General features: G+C 31.7%; 1 protein-coding gene across 1 annotated transcript in view; it reads left to right on the top strand.

Annotated features, from left to right (window-relative positions):
• The first annotated feature begins 2,723 nt into the window (after positions 1 to 2,723).
• LOC139491976 (leucine-rich repeat-containing protein 15-like) overlaps positions 2,724 to 17,800 on the top strand; it is a 28,773-nt gene continuing 13,696 nt past the window's right edge. Inside the window, exons 1-5 of the mRNA XM_071279964.1 lie at positions 2,724 to 2,899; positions 7,999 to 8,178; positions 8,419 to 8,490; positions 9,917 to 9,988; positions 15,222 to 15,293. The gene's annotated coding sequence lies outside the window, so the exon portion shown is untranslated. The remainder of the gene's footprint in view (positions 2,900 to 7,998; positions 8,179 to 8,418; positions 8,491 to 9,916; positions 9,989 to 15,221; positions 15,294 to 17,800) is intronic.

The raw sequence follows: 17,800 nt of genomic DNA, 5'->3' as shown, positions 1-17,800 counted from the left end.
AAAAAACCAAGACGCTTAGATTACCTTGCAATTGCAAAACTTAAAAAGATCGTTGAAATATTTTTTTAGCATTCTCTTGAATTACCAAGAACTGTGAGTTACTGTATTAATTATGTTAACACATAGGACATATAACACACGCGTCGTATGTCCTTCATGAGTCTAGGGTTTTGTTTTTTTAGATTGTCTGCTACATTTCAAATATGTTTTTTTTCCATGTGATATTTTTAATATGAAATAACTACGAAAACACCATCTTATAGATTTTTCAATTGTTTACTCGCTTTTCATTTTTTTAGCAACAATAGTTACATTTATTTTATAAATCATACTTGTAAGTACCTCACTTTATTTAGATTTATTGTGTATGATAATTTTTTGTACATAGGCAATCTGGCGCAAATGAATTAGTGTATTGACGCAGTTCATACCTACGATAAATAATATTTGTAGCAAATGATCGAAACAGCTAAACATAAAAAATGGCACACAAGGACTGCTATCATTACATTTACATTTTCAATGACTTTAGTGTCTGGAGCAGTTGCTTCGTTTTAAATCATATAAGGACAACATTGACACTGCAAAATAAGATAATAAAAAGACTGTCGTAAAAGTGAGAAGTATGGCGCTATAAAACCAGGTTCAATCCACCATTTTCTACATTTGAAAATGCCTGTACCAAGTCAGGAATATGACAGTTGTTGTCCTTTCGTTTGATGTGTTTTGTCATTTGATTTTGCCATGTGATTAGGGACTTTCCGTTTGAATTTTCCTCGGATTTCAGTATTTTTGTGATTTTACTTTTTATGATATGGGACCTATTCACTGTGATAATAAAATTAAATATTACAATAGCAATGACTATTCCTATGAGCTTAGAGTTCCTTATAAATAAACAAATAATGATTTATTGTAGTATAACAGCAATTGTATTTACCCGGATGCACATTTTATTGCGTTTAGGTACCAGTCTTGTATTACAACTCCAGTTTCCGGTGCATGTGAAAACATGGAGGGAAACAAAATAGTGCATTTTTTCTGAATTTTTTTCTGAACTCATTTTTTTCTGTTTGATTATAGATTTATGCTAAATTGAAACATATATATAGACTTAAAAAAAATCTTGCATCTTTTGGAGGATATCAATCAATGAAAGTGGAAGAATATCATGTTGTCTGGAAGTGGTGCAACCTAGTTAAAATAGCAAACAGAAAGTAGAAAAAAATGTTTTGACTGCAGGATTACTTAACTTTTTTATTCTTCGAGGCATTACCCACTTTTTTTTTGATTAAATCACAATTTCACATTAGTACAAACATGATTTGAACATTTAATTTTTTTTTCTATGTAGCATTTTTTATTTTTTTATTTTCAAAGATCAGCTGTTTTGCATGTAAGCCTATGGAGCAGTCAATTACAAGACTACAACCTTTAATGCTTCTTTTAACAAATCTATGACACAAAAAAAAAACGTGCGGTTCAAGTTTAAGACCCGTGATAATGAAAAGAGGGCAAAATACAATTGTAACACATTTAATTAAACATAAAAATAAAGCTTTAAACTCCGTAAAGTGATCGATTCCGTTGGGAACTATTTTCTCTTACTCCAACAATTAGTGTAGAGAGTAGGATTGGGGTTCGTGTTGCTTATTCTTTAGTTTTCTATGTTATGTCATGTGTACTATTGTTTGTCTGTTTATCTTCTTAATTTTTAGCCATGGGCGTTGTCAGTTTATTTTCGATTTATGAGTTTGACTGTCCCTCTGTTATCTTTCGTCCCTCTTTTAGTGTAGAGAGTAGTATGTGGACCCGTATGCACATTGGAACTGGAACTGCCGAGGAGTTTAATAAAGCTTCACAGTTGTTATGACCATCCTTCTTGTTGCTTAGTGATAAAGGTCATGTGTCACAACCCCTATCTTTATATTGCTTAGTGATAACTTTTTATCGTCTGATCAGAATTTCTTTTTCCTGAAATAATTAATAAAGAAAGGCAAAAGAAGTATACCGCTGTTCGAAATTCATAAATCGATTGAGAAAAAAGAAACAAATCCGGGTTACAAACTAAAACTGTGGGAAACCCATCAATATAAGAGAAGAACAACGACTATATGCAATTTGAAAAGACTGTTCATCTAGCATATTCCTATTCTTTTTTTAGTACGAAACAGTTGGGACAACATCCCTAATGCGGCTCGAAATGAGGTACTCAAAAGTCACGTGTAAAGAAAAAATCTCTGTGTAGTGATATTGGACATGTTTCTATTTTTAACAAATGACTGAACTTAATTATTTGTGGTGATTAGGAAAGTAGAGGAACATAGAATAAATGTGTATAAACTATGGAGCTATTGAATGTGTTCAAAGCATTAAATTTTCAAAGAACTTATTGTGTTAAAAAGGGGATATTTTACCACAAGGAGCCGCATCACAAAAGGATGTTCGGGGTTTGCTAATTTACGGAAAAAGTAATCTCACTTCGTACCCCGAAAATTTAACCACATATGTGAAAATGTCACAGCTTCGAAACGAGCTATCATACATATCCAAGTTTATGATATGGACTGAGCTACAGGAAAAAACGTTACCATTACCGCCTATGTAAAAACAATTAAAGATATTGAGCCAGTTGGTATATTTTATTTATCAATATATATTAAAGCATCCTTTTTCTTCTGTTTTTTTGTCAGTTTGCGAAAACTTTTAAAGGAAAGCTTTCTTAAGTGGATTACAGAAAATATAATAAAGATAAGGACATAGGCAAAATACAATAAGAAAATGTCAATATAAATGGGAAAGGCGGTGACTAACACAATTAACTGTATTTAGTACGGCGTTGACAAGTATTTTGCACCCTACGAAAATCGTTTCAGCTTATATCTTTGTGAAGCTTATTGTAATTAATCATAATTTTTTATTTGAATAAAAACATTAATTTACTCACTTTTATCTATTATAAAAATATAGAAAATGTTATCAATGCTTTCGTTTCATGTTACCTTGCATTAAATTGCTTTATGTTTTAAAATTTTATATTCTAGAGGCATAGTAACATTTGCAATTACAATACAAATTGAGTTACGGAGAGACTCAAAATAGTGATCCTTATTTCAAATACTTGTATTGTAAACTGTCTTTTTTCTTGTGATTTTACTTTTTAAACACTTTGTGAAACGTGCGTCTGGCGCATATACAAAATTTCAATCTTGGGTATATATGATAAGTTTATTTACAACTGCTGGGTTGATGCCACTGCTGGTTGAGTTTTTATTCTCCGAGGGTATCACCAGCCTAGTAGTCATCACTTCTGTGTTGATATGAATTATCATTGATATAGTCTGTTTACAAAACACGGAAGAAAACAACAATCCTCAAACTTAAATATAAAGCTGACTAAAACGTTATCAGATATCAAAAATTTAATAAATATAAAACAATAGATCAAATATAAACTGATAAAATTGTTTTTCAAGAACTTCAGGAAGAAAAATTAAGAGAATTGTACATCAACTGCTACGCTTTCTCCACTGTTATAATCAAATGTCGAAATTATGGGGAAATGTTTATAAATATACACATCATAGATACAACACTTGAAATTTGTATATGCGTCAGGCGTGCGTTCGTCTACAAAAGTGGCATGTTTCCCCTTTAACACATGGTGTATTGTTGAATTTATTGATATTTGATAATTATACACTTGAATGGAAGTTCATATCTGACTCTTACACTACCGATCAGATCTTTTCACAACAATATCAAAACAAAGAATAAAATGGATGTAAAGATTTAACGACAATAAGTTAAAATTTACACTTTCTCTGAAATGGTCGAAACAATCCGGTCTCTTATGGCCGACATCCGTATGATTTCTCTTTCCGTTTGACTTAAACTTCAAGAGATAAGCCATTTCTCGTTTTAAGTGCATAGGGAAGAAAATCAAGTAATCTTCAAAAAAACGATGACACTAACTATATTTTTAATCAATATAGAGCGCATGGCAAAACGTCATAGTCCCCTCTCATACATAGATATCAGAAGATGTTGTATGAGTGTCAATGAGACAACACTCAATCAAAGTCACAATTTATAAAAGTAAACAATTATAGAGCAAAGTGACACACTGTACAGCAATCTATAAAGGACCACAACAATGACAAATGTCAAACCATTCAAACAGGAAAACGAAGTCTCTAATCTATATAAAACACAAGAATCGAACAAAAATTTATTTATCACATTATCAAACGACAAGCCCGTACAACAGGTTAAAAGCATACTTTACTTGTTATAGGGTCGATCTTATGATAATGTTATAATTATAAATTAAAAGTTTTTTACATTAACGTTTTCTTCGAAATTACTTTAACTTTTTCTTCAAAATTACAATAACTTTTTCTTCGAAATTACATTAGTTTTTTCTTCGAAATTTTAAGAATTTTAAACCCCTGGTTTTGGTAAAACCATTAGGAATTATGGGTATACAATGCTCTTCCACTACGTACTTATTTTCGCCGTTTAAACTATTTTTTGTTTGAGCGTCACTGATAAGTCCTATTTAGACGAGACGCCCATGTGCCATACACAATATAAGGCCTGGATAATTTTATTAGTTTATACTTATATATTTTCTATATGTTCCACATTATCAAGGACGGATTACATACTGGCTTCGACTAGCTGTATTTCGATTCACATGATAACTATCCATACAGGCTTGAAATCTTCCAGTAACTGTCGTGCTTTGGGTTCAATGCAATGTTGGACAACTGTTGATATTATATTGATATTTATTCTGATGATAAACTCGTGGAGCGTTGGTAAAATAAAATGCGTGATATAAGTTTTCTAAGGAAATTAAAACTTTGCGTGTGACTTACCTGTATTATGCCTTATAAATATCTTTTAATTATTTGATCCTAATTTTCAAACTTTTTAAATTAAGTACTTTTATCTGTTTATAGGCAAATAAAAAATGGAGAGTTCCCTTGTCACCATCTTATGGTGTTTATATAGCTCAACTTTTACGATTTGCTCTTGTATGTAACAACGTATTATTTTAAGCGAAAGAAATCTATGAATTACTGAAAAATATTACACTAGGGTTTTCGATGTCACAAACTAGTCAAATCATTTAATAAATTTTATCAACATGCTAACATCTTATATGTTCAGGTATTTCACATTCGATCTTTTATGTTAATAAATAATAGCACTAAAATGTCGGCATTCACCTGAAAAGCTTACAAAACCTTTAAACAGACTTATAAAGAAAGGATATAGTTACAATACTGTTGTCAAGGCATTTAAAGATGACATATTATGGCTTTAAAATTGATTCACTTATAGAGTGTTTGCATAGGATATATCACATATATCATAAAACAAGTTGTAGACTGCTAGTAGTCTTTTGCTAATTTATGTATCATTGTCATTTTGTTTAGTTTCTTTCGTTACCTTTTCTCACATCCATCATACTGGACCTTTTTAACTGAGTTTTACTGTGCGTATTGTTGTGTGTATGTTTTCTATATTGGCTAGATGTATAGAGGAGGGTTAAGATCTCAAAAACATGCTTAACCCCGCCGCATTATTGTCTCAACTCAGGAGCCTCTGGCCTTTGTTAGTTTTGTATGATTTTCAATGTTAGCTCATTTATATATATTGAAGAGATTAGTATGAAGTCCAATATAACTGAACTAGCACACATTTTTGTCTATGGGCCAGCTGAAGCAAGCCTCCGTGTGCGGGATTTTCCTGCTGTATTGAAGGCCCATTGGTGGCCGTTGGTTGTTTTCTGTCCTTAAGTTGGGTTTTTGTCTCTTTGACACATTCCCCATTTCCTATCAAGTTCAGTAACTGATCAAGCTTTAAACTACTCGTTAAAATGGCATACGGATGGAACTCAATTCAAAGCCCTTATAATTAATGATGACGATTACTTCAGTTAAAATCACATAAGACGTATGGAAACATGTTATGGATTTCTATTTATGCATCCCATGTATATAATTCTCTTCAGTTAATTCAGACCAGATATTTACAATATAAAAGTATATTTAGAAAGCAATTGTACTCACGATTTGAGTCAGGTTGCTTGGAGGGAGAACACCAAACTATTTAAGTGTTTTGGAACAGCTAAGAACTGTTTTCCTTTTTTAACTAAAAGAACTTCAAATAGATATCAATGAAAAAAAATAAAAATTTATGCATGTAACTCATAAAAAGGCAAATCCCTGGTTTATAGTTCACACTCACGATAATAACAATTAAAAAAAGCGGATCTATAACATTACTGTACTTTTAACATGTTGTTTTTTCGTGTGACAAAATAAACACAGAGCACATAAGAAATTGAAAGTTACTGATACAACTATAAACGACATGTTTAAAATACATACGGAAGGTAATCAAAAGTCATTACAATATACTGGAATTGTTATCAAGCTAGGACAGTATGGAATCATGTCATTGTTTTCCTATTCATCCAAGATTTGATTTGGTCTTAAGATAATAAGGTTCAGATTCTTATGGCAGCGATTATAATTATTTCCGTCAGTCATTGATCAAACATTAAGGGAGTTCGCTTCTCGGTTTCAAAGTAATTAACTTTTCAAAACACTAGTTTATATTGATAATGGATTAATAAAGGAATCCAAAGAGCAAAAAAAAAAATATAGGTCACCGTGCTCGTTTTCGATATATTAGCCATTGGAATTTTGGCGCGAAAATGTTCTCTCTTGACTTTCCATAACTTTATTATTGACAAGTTAAAGTCCTCAAAAACTATTAAAAAGTAATTAAAATTTTAAAAGACTTTAACAGACAGCTTATCATTATACATGTAAAAGAATTATCAAAAGAAAAATTGGGGTCACCGGGCAAAATATTTTTATGCATTCAAATGGATAAAACCAGAGGATTCCGAAAATCTGAAAAAATTTCCAAACATGAAAAGCCACCTTCCTTAAGGGAAGACATGTAAAATATTTAAATATCAAACTTATGTTGGAAGGCAATTTATTCTAATTTGATTAAGGTTCTTAGAAAGAGGATTGTAAAGAACTTTAGTATTTTGTAAAGCTAAGAATTGTTCTCGTTGGACAACTAAAACACTGTTTGTGTCATTTGAAATGATGTTTAAATATCAACATGAAATATTTATCATGATATGATTGTAAATTTGGAAAGGCCAAGCACAAATAGCATGCATATAATTTCTTTTTGATTGTAGATAATTAATATCTATCAATTAAACACTGTATTCAACAGCTAGAATGTTACAACACAGGTTTTCTTAAATCTATATGCAGTCAACCTCAGGTTGAAAAAACACAATGTACGTACGTTTCCGGTATATAAACTCATCATATATACAAGGATTATTTTTTTTTATATGCGACACACACGTGTTTCGTCTACAAAAGACTCATCGGTGAAGCTCGAATAAAAAAAGATAAAAAAAAAAACCAAATAAAATACGAAGTTAAAGAGCATTGAGCATCTAAAATTCCTAAACGTTTTGTCAAACACAGCTAAGGTAACCTATTTCTGTGATAGAAAAGCCTTAGTATTACAAAAATGCAAAGTTTTGTAAACAGTAAATTTATAATAATGACCATATTAATGATAATTCATGTCAACAATTAAGTGCTGACTACTGGGCTGTTGATGCAAGGTTATATTTAAATATATCTAGTCAATATAAAAAAGAAGATGTGGTATGATTGCCAATGAGACAACTGTCCACAAGAGACCAAAATGACAAAGACATTAATAACTATAGGTCACCGTACGGCCTTCAACAATGAGAAAAGCCCATACCGCATAGTCAGCTATAAAAGACCCCGATAAGACAATATAAAACAATTCAAACGAGTAAACTAACGGCCTTATTTATACAAAAAATGAACGAAAAACAAGTATGTAACACATAAACAAACGACAATTTACTACATATCATACAAAATAAACACCTTTTTAGACATTTTGCAGGTGTATAATGGAGAAGATCTACATTATCATATTTGTTGTCTCATGCACCCTCTTTGCATGCTTTGGAAGCACAATGCAATGGTGTGATACCCAATGTTCATGCAGTGATTCGAGTGTTGATTGCGCACAAAGAAATCTTAACGAAGTCCCAACTTATGTGCCATATTCAACAACAACATTGTGAGTATTTCAATCAAATTGCTAATCTACCTTTAGGTGAATAATTTGACCTCATTGAATCCGTATTCTATTGACGCTACCTTCAATGTAACACCTTAGCTAGAAATAAATTACGCATAAACTAAACAAAAGGAAAATAATGTCAATATATTTATATGTTTCTGCTTGTCCTTCTTTGTTTGGATTTCCTAATGGTTCACATATAGTACAGACTCAAGTTTCAAACATCTTATTTTGCAGGTACCTGGACGAAAATAAAATACAAAGACTGGAGGCCTATCGTTTCAGAGGTTTGACGGCTCTTACACGATTGTAATTATCAGGATTTTTTTAAAAACTAAGGCTTTTCTTATCCCAGGCATAGATTATCTTAGACGTATTTTGGTCAACTTTTTGGAATTTTGGATCCTAAATGCTCTTCAACTTTGTACTGTTTGGCTTTATAACTATTTCGATATGAGCGTCACCGATGAGTCTTGTATAGACGAAACGCGCGTCTGGCGTACTAAATTATAATCCTGGTAGCTTTGATAACTATTTGCATCAACATTAATTCCCATTTGATTTGCTGTTTCCCGCCACAATAGATCATACTTCTATTTTATCCATGTTAAACTAGTTGTTGTATTAGAAAAGTTATTTTCACCTAAGGAACTATTTTGTTTTAATTATGTACTATTTTTCACTATCTATGTTTTGTCCGGTCCCGATTAGGTTCTGTAAGACGTTATACAGTTTTTGCAAAGAATCTCGCTCAAGCCTGTGCTAAGGACTGTCTAAAAATTGCAGTTAAGAAAGAGTTGTTAAGCTCCGTGTTGAATGCCTCACTGTGACTTTGTGATGAGGGACAGCAATACAAGATGTGTTCCATTTTTTTATGTGTGTATTTGTGTGTGTTTTTGTGTGTATGTTCTGATTTTGTGCATATCCTTTGTTTGTATTTATAATTATGACAAATGTAATACAAAAATACGTAATGATATATTTCCAGGACCTTGATAAATAGATGACAATTGTTGTCATAGTTTACACTGCATCTTTATATATTCTATCGTAGCTTTGAGGTCCAACAGACAGGTGTCATCTGATGTACATGTTGTCCTCATTTTCAGTGTAGATTTGGTGTTGTGATCTTTTTTTCGCATGCTTTATGCAATAGATCAACTGTATTTGGTGTATTGAAATGTTTTATGTTGCTTTTGTCAGTTTGGCAGGTTTCTTTTACTCTTGCTCAGTGTTAAGATTTTATGTTTTGGTCTATTTTAGAACAGAAACAGAATAGAATTATTAGCAACAGGTCAATTACAATGGACCCTGGTCTTATGTTCATGGTTCATTGGTCAATGTTAAATTTTTCTGGTGATGTTCGTTTCTAAGAAATTATTTGCAGTAGTTCATCTATAATTGGTGTATGGAATGGTTTGACGAAGTACATTAATTTCTGCTTAGGTTAATCTGACCTTGACCTCATATTCCTGAATCATTGAATGATTATGTGATACTTGTAGTAAAGATCAATATATAGGGCTATCAACATAAAATTAACTATCAGTAAAGCAGGCGAGACATTTTAGAGTGTGAACCCTTGTTTAGCTGGCCTTGAGAATATTATCTTCTTATGTAAATCATTAAAATCATTAGATTAACATTTGCCAGATGTAGAATTTTATTCATATTTGTATTAACATGATGTATAAGAACTTTTTTTTTAATTCAAATCTGTGAATATCATTTTCAGGGACCTTCAACACAATTGCATTTCATCACTTGGCGCATATCTATTTCAAATGGTTCCAGCTCTAGAAAAATTGTAAGTTTCTTAATTCCGTAAAAATGTGCTACAAGTTGTTGCTAGCTTCATGTCTGTCATGCGTTTCTTTTTTTTTTTTATATTTCTACGAGGCTTTATTCTGCCGTATAACCAATGTTATTTCAACTGATCGGGCGGAGCTTATGTTTTAATTTGCATAAGGACAGTCTATTTGAAGATGTGTGTGATAAGGATGATTGTCGTTATAATTTTTATTGATTTCTAATTACCTATCAGTGTCACCAAACGCACAAACGAAAGAACTGAATGTATGACATGGGACGATTAACTAGACACTTCATTGATGAGTTTATCCCAAAACTCCTGTCTATATATGTACTGGTCTTCAATAAGCGAACTTTCTAACCCCCTCCCAGTCAAGCGAAATAAATCTAGTAATAAGAATAATCAATTGGATTCTAAGTTTATATAACAGATGTATCACATATTTTATCAAATATCGATGAACAACGACATGACAGAATGTTTCATAAAACTGAAAAGAACATTAATAAGTTATAGCTCTAGAATGTGCCGAATTTAGACAAAATGTGCTTTAGTAAATACTGAATGAAGAGTGGAACATAGAAAAAAAAGAAAAAAGTTGACACTCTTAAAATCATTTGATTAAAATAATATAATATTATTATATACATGTAAACAAACAGGGATGTCATGGGCTACACACGGAAAACATTATTTGAAAACTGATGATTGCTATTCTTGATATCTGCCAATATTAGTATTTCTCTTTCTGTTGTAAATATGCGAAATGCCTGTACCAAGTCAGGAATATGACAGTTTTTGTCCATTCGTTTTTGATGTGTTTTGTTATTTGATTTTGCCATGTGATTATGGACTTTCCAAATTGATCTTCCTCTAAGTTCAGTATTTTTGTGATTTTACTTTTTAAAATAAATCTTTTTGCATTTTTGCATCTGACAAACGAAATGCATATCTCAGGTATATGGACATAATTTGTTTTCTTTTCAAACGGGATGTATATACACATCCGCATTAATTTTGTCTAACTATCATAATGCCTGTCGATACTTTTATTTTTGGCGTTGCACAAGTTATGTGTTGTTTGATTGTCCATCACATTAAATACTAAATCTCTTGGATGTGTTTTAGTTGACGTTTGTCTCCGATGCATATGTTTTTAAGTATTATTTCCTTTTGGCTTTTAACTAGCTTTCAGTAATTGCGAGTACACACAAATCGTACTTGTTAATTTGACCTTTTGACACAATTTGTAATGCATTTCTGCTATTTAATGTTTACCTATTTAGTTATATCTCGTCTTTCTATTTTAATATATACAAGCTTTGATAATTGTTTGGTATGACTATCAATTTTCATTTCTGTTCTCGTACTATGAACAACAAAATTATTCATTTTGTAAAACAGTATTTCGGTTTTCCATTTATACTGTTTACCTTACAACAACATCATTTTCATTTACCTGTGTACATTATTCTATTTGCCGGCATTTTGTTCACGGTTATGAATGTTTTTCTGACATTGTTAAAAATCTAACCCCTTATTTGATTTTGTATTTACATTGTGTCATAGATCAAATTTATTCGTTCAATTTATGTTGACTTGTGTTAATATGTCTTTCGATAGAGTTAAGTCATTACAATAGTCTGTCTATGTTGTGATGTTACACTATTGTTTCAGATAAGGGTGAAGATTGGTACCTATTTAAATGTCAAAACCCGCTGTTTGTGTTTGCACCTGTCCAAAGTCAGTAATCTGATGTTCAGTAGTTTTTGTTGTTGATGTGGTTCATTGATACTGTCGTGTGACGAACAGTTCGTGGTGTTTTTGTGTGTGGTTTTTGTGTGCTGTCCTATGTTGTTTTACGTGTTCGTTGTTATTCTGTGGTTAGGATGTCAAAATATACTAGTGTATTGTTTGTTTCTGTATTTCTTTGTCCCGAGGTTTCTTGCATTTATTTGTACGGTATTCCTGTCATGTAATGTTGTTATTTTAGTGGTTTATCTTAGTGCAGCGGCGAAATCTGAAAAGACGCTTAGTTAAGGAGTTTAATGCACCCAATGAACACACACCTGTATTTTGTTTTAAATGAAAGAATACATGTTAAAATTATATTTCAAACATGCCGTAAGAAAATCGTATGGTCGAATTTCTGTAAAAATAGCTTTTTAGGGCGTTCTGTAGTGAATACGACAAAACTTACTGATACATTCAAATGTTAATTATTATTATGAATCACAATATTACGGCTATTTTTATGCCTCACCTTCGATAGTAGAGGGGCATTATATTTTTTGGTCTGTACGTCCGTTCTTCTGTCCGTCTGTCGTACCGTTCGTTCGTCTGTGCGTCCGTTCGTCCGGATTAAGGTTAAAGTTTTTGGTCAAGGTAGTTTTTAATGAAGTTGAAGTCCAATCAACTTTAAACTTAGTACACATGTTCCCCATGATATGATCTTTCTAATTGTAGTGCCAAATTAAAGTTTTTACCCCAATTTCACGGTCAACTGAACTTCGAAAATGATAGTGTGAAGTTCAGGTTAAAGTTTTTGGTCAATGTAGTTTTTGATGAAGTTGAAGTCCAATCAACTTGAAACTAAGTACACATGTTCCCTATAATATGATCTTTCTAATTTAAATGCCAAATTAAAATTTTGACCCCAATTTCAAGGTCCACTGAACATGGAAAATGATAGTGCGAGTGGGGCATCCGTGTACTATGGACACATTCCTGTTTAATATGAAAATGTAAGAATATAATACTGACGATAAAAATAGGCAATAATCATTTTTTTTAAATATTTACCGTCAACATTTTAAAAACCGTTTTACTTCAGTAGTTGTGGTTAACACGATTTTGACCGGTTTTCTTAAATAACAGGATAATAATAAAACGCCTCATTTGTGTTTATTTGGCATAAACATACACTTTGATTTTTGTCCTTTTCATTTTTAACCATGGCGTTGTCAGTTTTTTTTTCGAATTATGAGTTTGACTGTCCCTCTGGTGTCTTTCGTCCCTCTTTGATATTTACTTTATACAAAACAACTTTCATTTGTAACATTTCTTATTCGATTTACAAAATTTTAATTTAGAAAGGACACATCAATCCGCTAAACCATTTATGTAATTCCGGAATGCGGTCCGAGCCGTTTATTTTTCTTTAAGTCTCATTCGGATCAATTCTATCATTGTGCAAGCCATTGAAATAGTTCATTCTTATTTCACTTTAACATGTTTAAGTGTTTTTATCTATATTTATATTATTTTATAAGTGCTTTTTTTGTTAATTTCATTGTTTTGTGATATTTTGAACATCTAGAGAGGGGCAGTAGTTGTAAATAAACTCAACAGAGATACCAGGAATGAAATTTTCAATATGCACCAGACGCGCGTTCGGTCTACAAATGACTCATCACTGACGCTCGAATAATAAAAGTTAAAAGATAAAAGTCTGAAAATACAAGAGACAGTCAGAAAGAATTCGAATCAATTGTTAAATTTCCACTGGAAGTTTGGGTATATGCAAAAATCAATGCTAAATGCACTGAAAGAAACATGTGAACAGTTCAATGACTTGTCCCAGATTTTTTAATTAGATATAGATGATTCGATAGATCTTAGTCGAAAACTCATAACAAAGCTGTGTGGTCTGTAAAGAAAGTCCAAACGCTGCCATAACAATCTGAACAAGTTCCGGTTGGATTAGCAACTTGTAAAGATTCCAGCTAGGTCCAATTCCTTCCTTGTGAAGCATGAATTAAACATCACGTATTTATGCCTTCTTTCCAAACCAAAGTCTGGATGAATGCATATATCGCCATGTCGGCTATCGGATAGACTCTACAGTTTGTTCAGAAAGATAGAAATTATGGTGTTGAACCGGTATTTTTTGAAGGTCAAATTTCATCTGACTTCCTTCAAAATTAAGTGTGCACGTGCAAAGGAAAATCAATTTGCAGAAAGTGTTGTGTGTGCTTTTAAAGGACGATTGTGACATTACGAACGTCAAATAACGCCTAAAACGTTGATATGATGCTTATATATTTCATAAACCTTATATAAATACATTTTGATTGTGAAAAACAAATATTTTAGACATTAAGTCTGAATTGAAAATTTCGAAAATTTACTGAAATACCCAGTGGACCTGATATCAATGAAAATAACTTCAACCCCTCTTTTACCTGACTTAAATTTTTCAAAATAACAAGTCGTGTTTAGACCTCATGTTTATGTTTATGAAAAAAAATTAGTACCATTGTTCCTGGCCATCGTTGTATGGGAACAAAATGAAGTCATAAAGGAAGAAAAGGAAGAAACAACGTCAATTAAACGTTAAAAATAACGTTTTTTTTTTTGTTTTTTTTTTTAATAAAATCTGGTATTCCATATAGGCTACATAAATACTGAATGAAAAATTGTCCTCTGCTTTATTTCTTTATTTTAATTTCTGAATTTACCCCAAAATTGACAGTTAGGACAATGTTTGGAAATATATAATGTTTGACCTTTGACCTCAATTATGCAAAATTCCGACCACTTCTCGTGATTACGGCGTCATTAGTCTGAAAGTTTACAATTTTCTCTTTTCAGTGATATAGAATTCAGCCGTGTGTTCGGTGGGTGCATTAAAAAAAATATTTTCTGATTCTACCGCTGGTCTATTTCACATTGCATTAAATCATTGACAATTACACCATCTTTTTTTTTTTTATATTTACTCTGCTTTAAATTCAAACTGTCGTAAAATATGGTCACGGATATCCCGTAATAAAGGGAATGTGGACACTTAAGGTCACTGTTTGTTTAATTTTTCTATTAATTTATCTCTGTTGTTTTCATTACTGTGTATGGTGAAGCTTGGTTACTCATAAGTGTTTCTCATTCACTGAGAGAGAGAGAGAGAGAGAGAGAGAGAGAGAGAGAGAGAGAGAGAGAGAGAGAGAGAGAGAGAGAGAGAGAGAGAGAGAGAGTTAATCTTTCAGGAATAGGAAAACATAAAATAATAACTAAATAATTAAATATCTTTAAGTCTGGAGCTTTAAAACTTTAAAACAGGCCTTGAACATGTTAATATTTGTGTAAATCATTACAGTCATAAATTTATAATAACAGGTAATTGTCCTCTAAACACCTATCAGTACCTTTGAGAACTGATTTCTGTTTTTGTTTAGGAATATGAAAATAATATGCATCAATACGTTTCAATATAATGCTAATTTTTCAGGGACCTTGGCTACAATCAAATTTCGTCAATGTATGCAAATGCATTTCGTGGTTTGGCAGCTCTAAAAACATTGTAAGTAACTGTTTTTCGACCAAAAAATATTTTCTACAAGACGTTGTGTCAACGTATATTTGTTCCTCCTAACAGAAGTTCCATTGGAAACTTTGTTATAAATATTGTCATAAAATATGTTCCTGTTGGAACAATTATTCTATACCACCATTTATTCCGTTAGGAACAGTTACTGTAATATTTATTATTGGTGAAATAATATTCCAGAATATTTTTTCCTTTTAGAACTTATATATTATGAAGGAACTTCTATTTCGTGACAGTTTCCGAGGGTAGCTCAGTCCAGTGGTCAGCACTTAGGTGTTGACACGAATATCAATTACATGATAATTTCCAAAACTTTCCTGTTTACAAAACTTTGAATTAAAAAAAATATTAAGGATGTTCTTATGATTAAACACATCATACACAGGATTATTTTTTCTTCACGCCAGACGCGCGTTCCGTCTTCATAAGACTTACCAGTGACGCTCTAATCCAATAAAGTTAAAATTGCAGAATAAAGTACGAAGTTGAAGAGCATTAAGAACTAAAATTCCTAAAAGTTTTTCCAAATACAGCTAAGGTAATTTATTCCTGATGTAGAAAAGCCTAAGTATTTCAAATTTGTTTGAAATTACCCAATTTTGATGATTTTCCCAATTTTCATCAATTTTTACCTATTTTGGCTATAAACATGAAACAAATCACATTTCCACAATTAAACTTTTTGTCATACTTTCAATAAAGATGAAGGGGACCAATCTTAATAAATTTGAATTGAAAAAACTATATGTAGGTGTAAATATGAGAAAGTTTTATCATATTTTGTTGCTTTTTTGTGTCAAAGTTACTTAACTGTTAAGGATGTATTCTTCTGACGTTTCAGTCTCGTTGAAATCTTGTTCTGGAATTATTTCTAAAATATGTGATACAAGTGGAAAATATCAATGAATTTAAAAAATGTTATAATCAAACTTAACTCTGAAAAAAAATGGGTATTTCCAATGAGTAGTTTTTGAGTAATCAATTTTTCAAATTTTATTACCTATCATGTCAGTCTTTTTAGCCAGAATTTTTGAAACATAGGTGAGGGATACAAAAAATTATTTTACCAGAAACATGTACATCCCATATCCCTTTTTTCTTTTCAAATTTCTTAGATATGCATTTTTCAATCATTTATAACAAAGAAGTTGAAAAAATATGCAATTTTTACTTAAAAGGGAGAAAAATCACAAATTTACAAAATTGACAGCATGGTAATAGTTATCAAAGGTACAAGGATTATAATTTAGTACGCCAGACGCGCGTTTCGTCTACACAAGACTCGTCAGTGACGCTCATATCAAAATAATCATAAAAGCCAAACAAGTACAAAGATGAAGAGCATTGAGGATCAATTGGATAAAATTTGAAATTTTTTTGTTAGTGTATTATGGACAAATCACTAGAAAACCCGACGTATATCCCCACGATACTTACTAAAGAGGAAATACTTTCGTGTTTAAGGTCAACCTGAAATGGATCTTTATTCGCCTTATTTGATACATTAACTAGATAATAGTTATCAAAGGTACCAGGATTATAATTTAGTACGCCAGACGCGCGTTTCGTCTATATTAGACTCATCAGTGACGCTATAGTGTCTTACAAAACCATTTTATTTTGCTTGGTCTTTAAGTGCCCAACAAAACATTTTTTTCTAAATAATAATCATCAATATCATCAACAATCAAATCCGGGTAGCAACGTTTTTAGTGAAACTACCTTATCAAGAGAGGGCATAAAATATAAGTGGTAAAAAGATTAAAGATCGTTTAGAGTACATATAATCCTATACTATTTCCTAAATGTTCTTCAACTTTGTACTTGTTTGGCTTTTCAACTCTTTTGATCTGATGAGTCTCATGTAGACGAAACGCGCGTCTGGCGTATTAAATTAAAATCCTTGTATCTTTGATAACTTTTTACACCACTGGATCGATGCCACTGCTGGTGGACGTTTCGTCCCCGAGGGTATCATCAGCCCAGTAGTCAGCACTTCTATGTTGACATGAATATCAATTATATGGTAATTTTTATAAATTTCCTGTTTCAATTTTTCGAAAAATTAAGGATTTTCTTATCCCAGGAAGAGATTACCTTAGCCGTATTTGGCACAATTTTTTGGAATTTTTGGTTCTTAATGCTCTTCAACTTTGTACTTGTTTGGCTTTTTAACTATTTTGATCTGAGCGTCACTGATGAGTCTAATGTAGACGAAACGCGCGTCTGGCGTATTAAATTATAATCCAGGTACTTTTGGTAACTTTTTTCATCTTGCAATGATATCAAAAGCAGTCGTCTTTTTTACACTACACAATCCAAACAAAAAGAGTTATTGACAGAGTTGGTCCTGCTATGTGTCATGAAAAAGGATGACAAACTTCGGCACAAGTTTCTTCAATAAGGGAGGAATAAAACGCACTTTGTATCAAAATCACTCTGATTCTCTGAGACTAACATTATTTAGAGGCTTGATTTCT

Source organism: Mytilus edulis, chromosome 10, assembly GCF_963676685.1.
Source record: "Mytilus edulis chromosome 10, xbMytEdul2.2, whole genome shotgun sequence".
NCBI classification, from domain to species: domain Eukaryota; kingdom Metazoa; phylum Mollusca; class Bivalvia; order Mytilida; family Mytilidae; genus Mytilus; species Mytilus edulis.
This window is presented reverse-complemented; position numbering and strand designations above follow the sequence as displayed.